This window comes from Balaenoptera acutorostrata, chromosome 7 (genome assembly GCF_949987535.1).
Source record: "Balaenoptera acutorostrata chromosome 7, mBalAcu1.1, whole genome shotgun sequence".
NCBI classification, from domain to species: Eukaryota; Metazoa; Chordata; class Mammalia; order Artiodactyla; family Balaenopteridae; genus Balaenoptera; species Balaenoptera acutorostrata.
In genome coordinates, this window is record NC_080070.1 from 56,752,022 (window position 1) to 56,758,021 (window position 6,000).

A 6,000-nucleotide genomic window follows, 5' to 3' on the forward strand; every position below is an offset into this window, starting at 1 on the left:
ACAATCCAATTTAAAAATGGGCAAGGGGCTTCCCTGGTGGCGCAGTGGTTGAGAATCTGCCTGCTAATGCAGGAGACACGGGTTCGAGCCCTGGTCTGGGAAGATCCCACATGCCACGGAGCAGCTGGGCCCGTGAGCCACAGCTGCTGAGCCTGCGCGTCTGGAGCCTGTGCCCCGCAACGGGAGGGGCCGCGATAGTGAAAGGCCCGCACACCGCGATGAAGAGCGGTCCCCGCACCGCGATGAAGAGTGGCCCCCACTTGCCGCAACTAGAGAAAGCCCTCGCACGAACCGAAGACCCAGCACAGCCAAAAATAAATAAATAAATAAATAAATAAATAAAAATTAAAAAAATAAAAATAAAAAAAAAAAATAAAAATGGGCAAAGGACTTGGATAGACATTTCTTCAAATAAAATATACAAACGGCTAACAAGCTCAAACATCACTAATTATTAGGGGAATGTGAATCAAAACCACAGTGAGATACCAGTTCATACCCACTAGGCTATCTATAATCAAGAAAAAACAAAAACAAAAAACCAGAAAATAACAAACGTTTGCAAGGATGTAGAGAAATTAGAATATTTGTATATTGCTGGGGGGATTATAAAATGGTGCAGCCACTGTGGAAAATGGTTTGCCAGTTCCTCAGAAAGTTAAACAGAATCACCATATGACCCAGCAATTCCACTACCAAGTGTTACCCAAAAGAATTGAAAACAGGTACTCAGACAAATATTTGTACATTAATGTTCATAGCAGCACTATTCACAATAGCCAAAAGGTGAAAATAACCCAAATATACATCAACTCATGAATGGATAAACAAAATGTGGTATATTCATACAATGGAATATTATTCAGCAATAAAAAAGAATGAAGTACTGGTGCAAGCTACAACATGGGTGAACTTCAGGAACATTATGTTAAGTGAAAGAAGCCAGACACAGCATATTGTATGATTCCATTTATATGAAATATCCAGAATAGATAAATACACTGAGACAGAAAGCAGATTCACTGTTGCCAAGGAGCCTGGAGCAAGAGAAGAATGAGAATGAAGGATATAAGATATGTAAATAAAGGATATAAGGTCTCCTTTGGGGATGATAGAAATGTTTTGGAATTAGATAGAAGGGATGGTTGCACAACATTGTGAACGCACTAAATGCCAGTTAATTATATGCTTTAAAATCGTTAATTTTGTGTTATATGAATTTCACCTCAATTTTTTAAAAAAGGGTGGAAGGTTAACCTTCCAAAAACCATCATAGTAAGTGGGGGAAATGAGTAGAGGGTGGAAAGGATGCTGTTTTAATGGTTCTTAACTGTAAGATTGGAACTTGTTGCTCCCTTGGTCAAGGTAGTGCCATTCAGGGGTGATGTGCTTGGTTCCCTAGCCTGCAAGGGCAGCAGTAGGGCAACTGCACTGCAAAGTCTCGACGAAAGGCCACTGTTCCCTGTCTGCCACGGAAGATGCCTGTGTGGCAGTGTGGAAGGGGACAAGCAGGCCTGACCAGGCCTCAGTGACCTCAAGCTTCTAAACTGAGATAATGAGTTGGTTCTGGGATTCAGTGGAGCTGACGGATCGAATCTCTGGGCTGTGCGACTTGACCCTGGCAGTGTTTCTTTTCACCCTTCCTGGCAAGACATTCTTTTCCCATCCTAGAAACTCAATGAAAATGCTTAAGGGCCAAAAAAGAAACGGAGAGAGAAACAGAGTGAACATTCCGTCTTTCTTCTTGAACCGTTCACATGGAAGTAGTTACCGAGTTTAAGCAGGCATCATTGGAAATGCACAGTTGTATGCAGGATGTTGGGAAGAGGTTGGCAATTCAGGTCACGCGGGCCAATTTTCGTTCTGCTGAAACTAGGTCTGATAATCGGCACTGTGGAATTATATACAGCTGGATTTTTTTAAAAACATGTATGTGATCCGTTCTTCTATTTCATGTTCATAAAAATGAACACGATACATCCTTTTAATGGTCTGTATGATGCTACAGGCACTTAATTAAGACCAGTATTAGTGCTAATGATTTGGGGAAGGAAATTTGCTGAATTTCTTTTTCTCTAAATTATCCAAGAGGAGGTTAGACCATTTAAATTCATGGAGTTAAATTATTTTAACAGAAGAAAACGCAATCAGAGCATTTGTTTATCGTATTATAAGGACTGTTTTGGTTAAGGAGACCGCTCTGCTTCCAGTATGTGTGCTCGAGGCCGCTGTGGAAAGAATGGATAGGCTCACTTTGGCCTGACCGATTCTGATGTCTCATGTAATTTAGGAAAAATGAATGATGTAAGATTTTTTTGGTTGTTTTGTTTTTAACATATAACAATTTTCTCTTTTCCTCCTTCCAGGATTAAGTTGTCATCATTCTGGGAAGGAAAAAAAAACATTAATGAAGTGGCCAATAATACGAAGGGAATCATGGATCAGTTTCCTTTCACTCCCTGTGGTGGATTTCACTTACAAGAAAATTGAAGCTGGCAAGACCTGTTTTCTCTGCAATTTATTTAAAACCTTGCACGCATTTGGATACCTTGTGAGTTCCAAGAACTATGTGAAGATTAAGTTTTGCTTACTGATACATGGCATGTATTCTTTTCAGTCTTTTGTGTTTGATTTTTTTTGATTTCCCTCTGCACCGCGGCATCTCTGTAAAGGTTTTTATGCTTTCACCAGCCATGTCTTAAATACATTAAGACAACACACTCGGTGTTCACACTTCTTCAGTAATGTCTGTACTTGAAAGCCACATAGTGGCATAAAACAATGTGTGTTTTCTTTGAGAGCAGTGCACATTTTGCAACCACCAGGAAGGAAAACTATAGCTAAAAAAACCCCCATGTTCTCTAACTAACTTGACACCTTGGTCCCTGGCCATGGGACCCCACTTGTCTCTTACCTTTTGAGGACATAGGCAAGTGTGTTTGTTTTTTTTTTTTCTTGGAAATAACTGCACACTTATATAGGATATCGGAATCTGCTTAGCATTTTCAAGCCACATAGCATGACTGTTCTCCGAGCAGGTTGGAAGTGAAGAAACAAATATGAAGCATTAAGAACAAAGACAGGGATAAATCGCTTCCTTTTGAACCTCTAGAAATTGAGGTAGCTTTTTACATGCTTTCTGGGTCTTGTCAACATCTTATTTTTTCCATCCACTTTGTTACGCTTTGTGAGTATTTTCTAAATGGTGAAAAGAGTGAGGAGCAGAATGTTTAAAGCACGGGTGCAAAAGAATTCTATCTGCTAGATGAGCCCTGAATGCTGTCTTTACTAGTCAACATTTAAAAAGCAAATTACAAAGCTAGCCAGAGTTTGAAATTTGCTCATTTACACCAAAACACCTTTGAACTACATTTTTCTAAACATTCCAGGCTAATTGGAAGGCATCATTGGGTACCCTAACTTTAAGCAGTCTCCAGGAATAACTGTTCGGATGCAGGTTTTAGAAACAAGGCAGGAGTCTTGCTTTAAAGATGGAAAAGGGAAAAAGGAAAGGCCTGGCTTCCCTTGTTTAAGAAGCTGAGAGACCTTGGAGGATGAAGGCGAGTATGTGACATGGAGGGAAGGTGGATTGGGCACGCGCGTGCTTTGATCCAGAGGGAGAGCTGCCTGGCGCAGGTCTGTTCCCGGTGGGGCAGCCTCACTGCAGACCCCAAATAACACTGGGGCAGCTAGGAAACTTCATCTCGAGCATGAAACCTAGCTCCTGAGGACACCAGTTCTTACGGAAATACCTTCGTGTACATTGTTTTACATTTCCTAGTAGACAGGAGGAGAGACTGAGAACTTGAAACGTGTCGCACTTTTTAGGATCAAGAGTAGGAATTATGAGCCAGTTTGACAAAAACTTTCCCTGCGAGTCAGTCAGGTGAAGGAAAAGCTTTTCTATAGTCACCCAGTATACCTAGGAAATTGGACCCAGGATTTCTAAACATTAAAACAGTACTTGCCCTGGAGTGGGGTGTGAGTATAGATGTCAGGTCACAATCCATCTTGTCCAGAGTAGTATTCATTGTAAGCTTCTAAGTGCTAAGCGAGGAATTATTTACTGATTGATTTTAAAGAGAGGAAAAGTTATCCAAGGCCAGAATGCTTACTGTTTGCTACCTAGAAATACTTCCCATTCTTCTTTCATACATTCCAACTCTTTGGCAGTCTTTAGAGGTATTTTGATTTAACGTGTACTTACATTAGGACTTCTTAAAGTAAATGTGGAGAGAAAACTTTACGTGCAATCAAAAAACGGCCTTTCCTGTGATTTATTTTGAATTATTCATTTGGGGGAGAGGCATAACTTTTGTACTTAATGAAGTTTAAACCAAGGGCTGATGATGATTCAGTCTTGCTATGTAATAAGCTTTCTAACTTGAAATTTTGAAAATATTTAATGTTTAAAGATTTCAATTAGAAATGTTAGAGTTATTCAGATATATGCCCCTGTCATTGGCAGCTTCTCTTGGGAAATGAAACATAATACTTCTCAGTGGGGGGGGGGGGGGGGTAAATCTGTTTTATTACAGAGACATATGTCTCAGAAGGGTCTCATTTAGGAGGTTTTCGGTTCCCCATGCTTGCCATTGGTGTAGGACATTAAAGTTTACTTTGTCTCTCTCTTTCCTCTCCCATTTGCAAACACCTTCTCCTTGTTTTTTCCCTCCTCTCGCTGAGGACAGCCATGAAACTCACTACAGACTGTGTTCATGAGCAGATTTACTATTCTATTGAGAAAGCACTGGAATGTTTTGTGAGATTATTTTTATATGAAGGAGTAGCTTGGATTCAAACAGCTGGAATAGTTAGAACATGTTAGCATGGTAGCTGTATCCGTGTGACGTCACTGCAACACAGTATTTTGAAAGGCAACTTGGGACTCCATGTCCATTTTCTTAAAGGAAGAGTTTGGTTGACTTAAAAATACAAGATACATAGGACATGAAAAAAAATGTTTGCAGTGCTCAGAAAAAAACCGGGGGCATAAGGCGGGTGTGGCTGTCCGTCCCCTGACACAAGGATGAGAGGCTATTTCTACCTCCCAAGGGTGACGAGAAGAGTTTCCAGAGGAGCCTCCAGGCTTGTGGAGAAAGCACGGTCTCTTGGTATCCCTTCCTCAGTGTGTACATGATAGCCAGTGTAATCAATACCCTAGGTAATGCGTCTATACAAGATAATCATCTGTGAATATTACTGGTTTTGTAATCTTTGTTATATAAGAGGAAGTTTAGGCTGTACATACTGGGGTAGATTATTGCCTGCCCCATACATAGGAATATGCTGCATAATTGCATATAACTTCCATCTCCCTTACCAGCTTGTAGGCAGAGGAAACCGTATAAGTTACTGCCTTGCAATTTTCTCATACACCAAAAACCAAACCAAACAAAATTCAAGTAAAATAAGCAATCTCCTATTCTCATTCCCTTCCTACAGCAGCATATTTTAGAGGCACATACAAAATCTACATTCTTTCTAGTTGGGAGTGGATTTTTAAAATTTTTCTTTTAGCTTTTTTTTGTATGATACACTGAGATGTGTACTTTCTAACAGGGGGTTGGTACCTAAGAAATGAGCTAGCATCGTTCAGAAAATTATTATACTTCAAAATGACACATAGTAAGGAGAATGGAATAATACATGTTGCATATTTGTTACCAATTGTAATTTGTCTGTATTATGAAAGACGTAATGGTTTGTCAGCTGTCACTGTTGTTTTCTTGTAACATGATATGGAATAAAGTATAGCAGAATCTCTGTACATTTTCTTGGTACATCTTGGTGGGTACCAAATAACACCATATACTCCATCAAAGAAACATTGTCTTAAAAACTCTTAGACACAACCATTCTTAAAGAATGCAAACAAGGGCTTCCCTGGTGGCAGAGTGGTTAAGAATCCGCCTGCCAATGCAGGGGACATGGGTTTGAGCCCTGGTCCGGGAAGATCCCACATGCCGTGGAGCACCTAAGCCCGTGTGCCACAACTAC

General features: G+C 40.3%; 1 protein-coding gene across 4 annotated transcripts in view; it reads left to right on the plus strand.

The window, feature by feature from the left end:
- Window positions 1-5,770, plus strand: part of CDK14 (cyclin dependent kinase 14) — a 575,870-nt gene extending 570,100 nt beyond the window's left edge. For all 4 annotated transcript variants that reach the window (XM_057550063.1, XM_007195799.3, XM_057550065.1 and 1 more), the window contains one exon: window positions 2,367-5,770. The gene's annotated coding sequence lies outside the window, so the exon portion shown is untranslated. The remainder of the gene's footprint in view (window positions 1-2,366) is intronic.
- The last annotated feature ends 230 nt before the right edge of the window (window positions 5,771-6,000 follow it).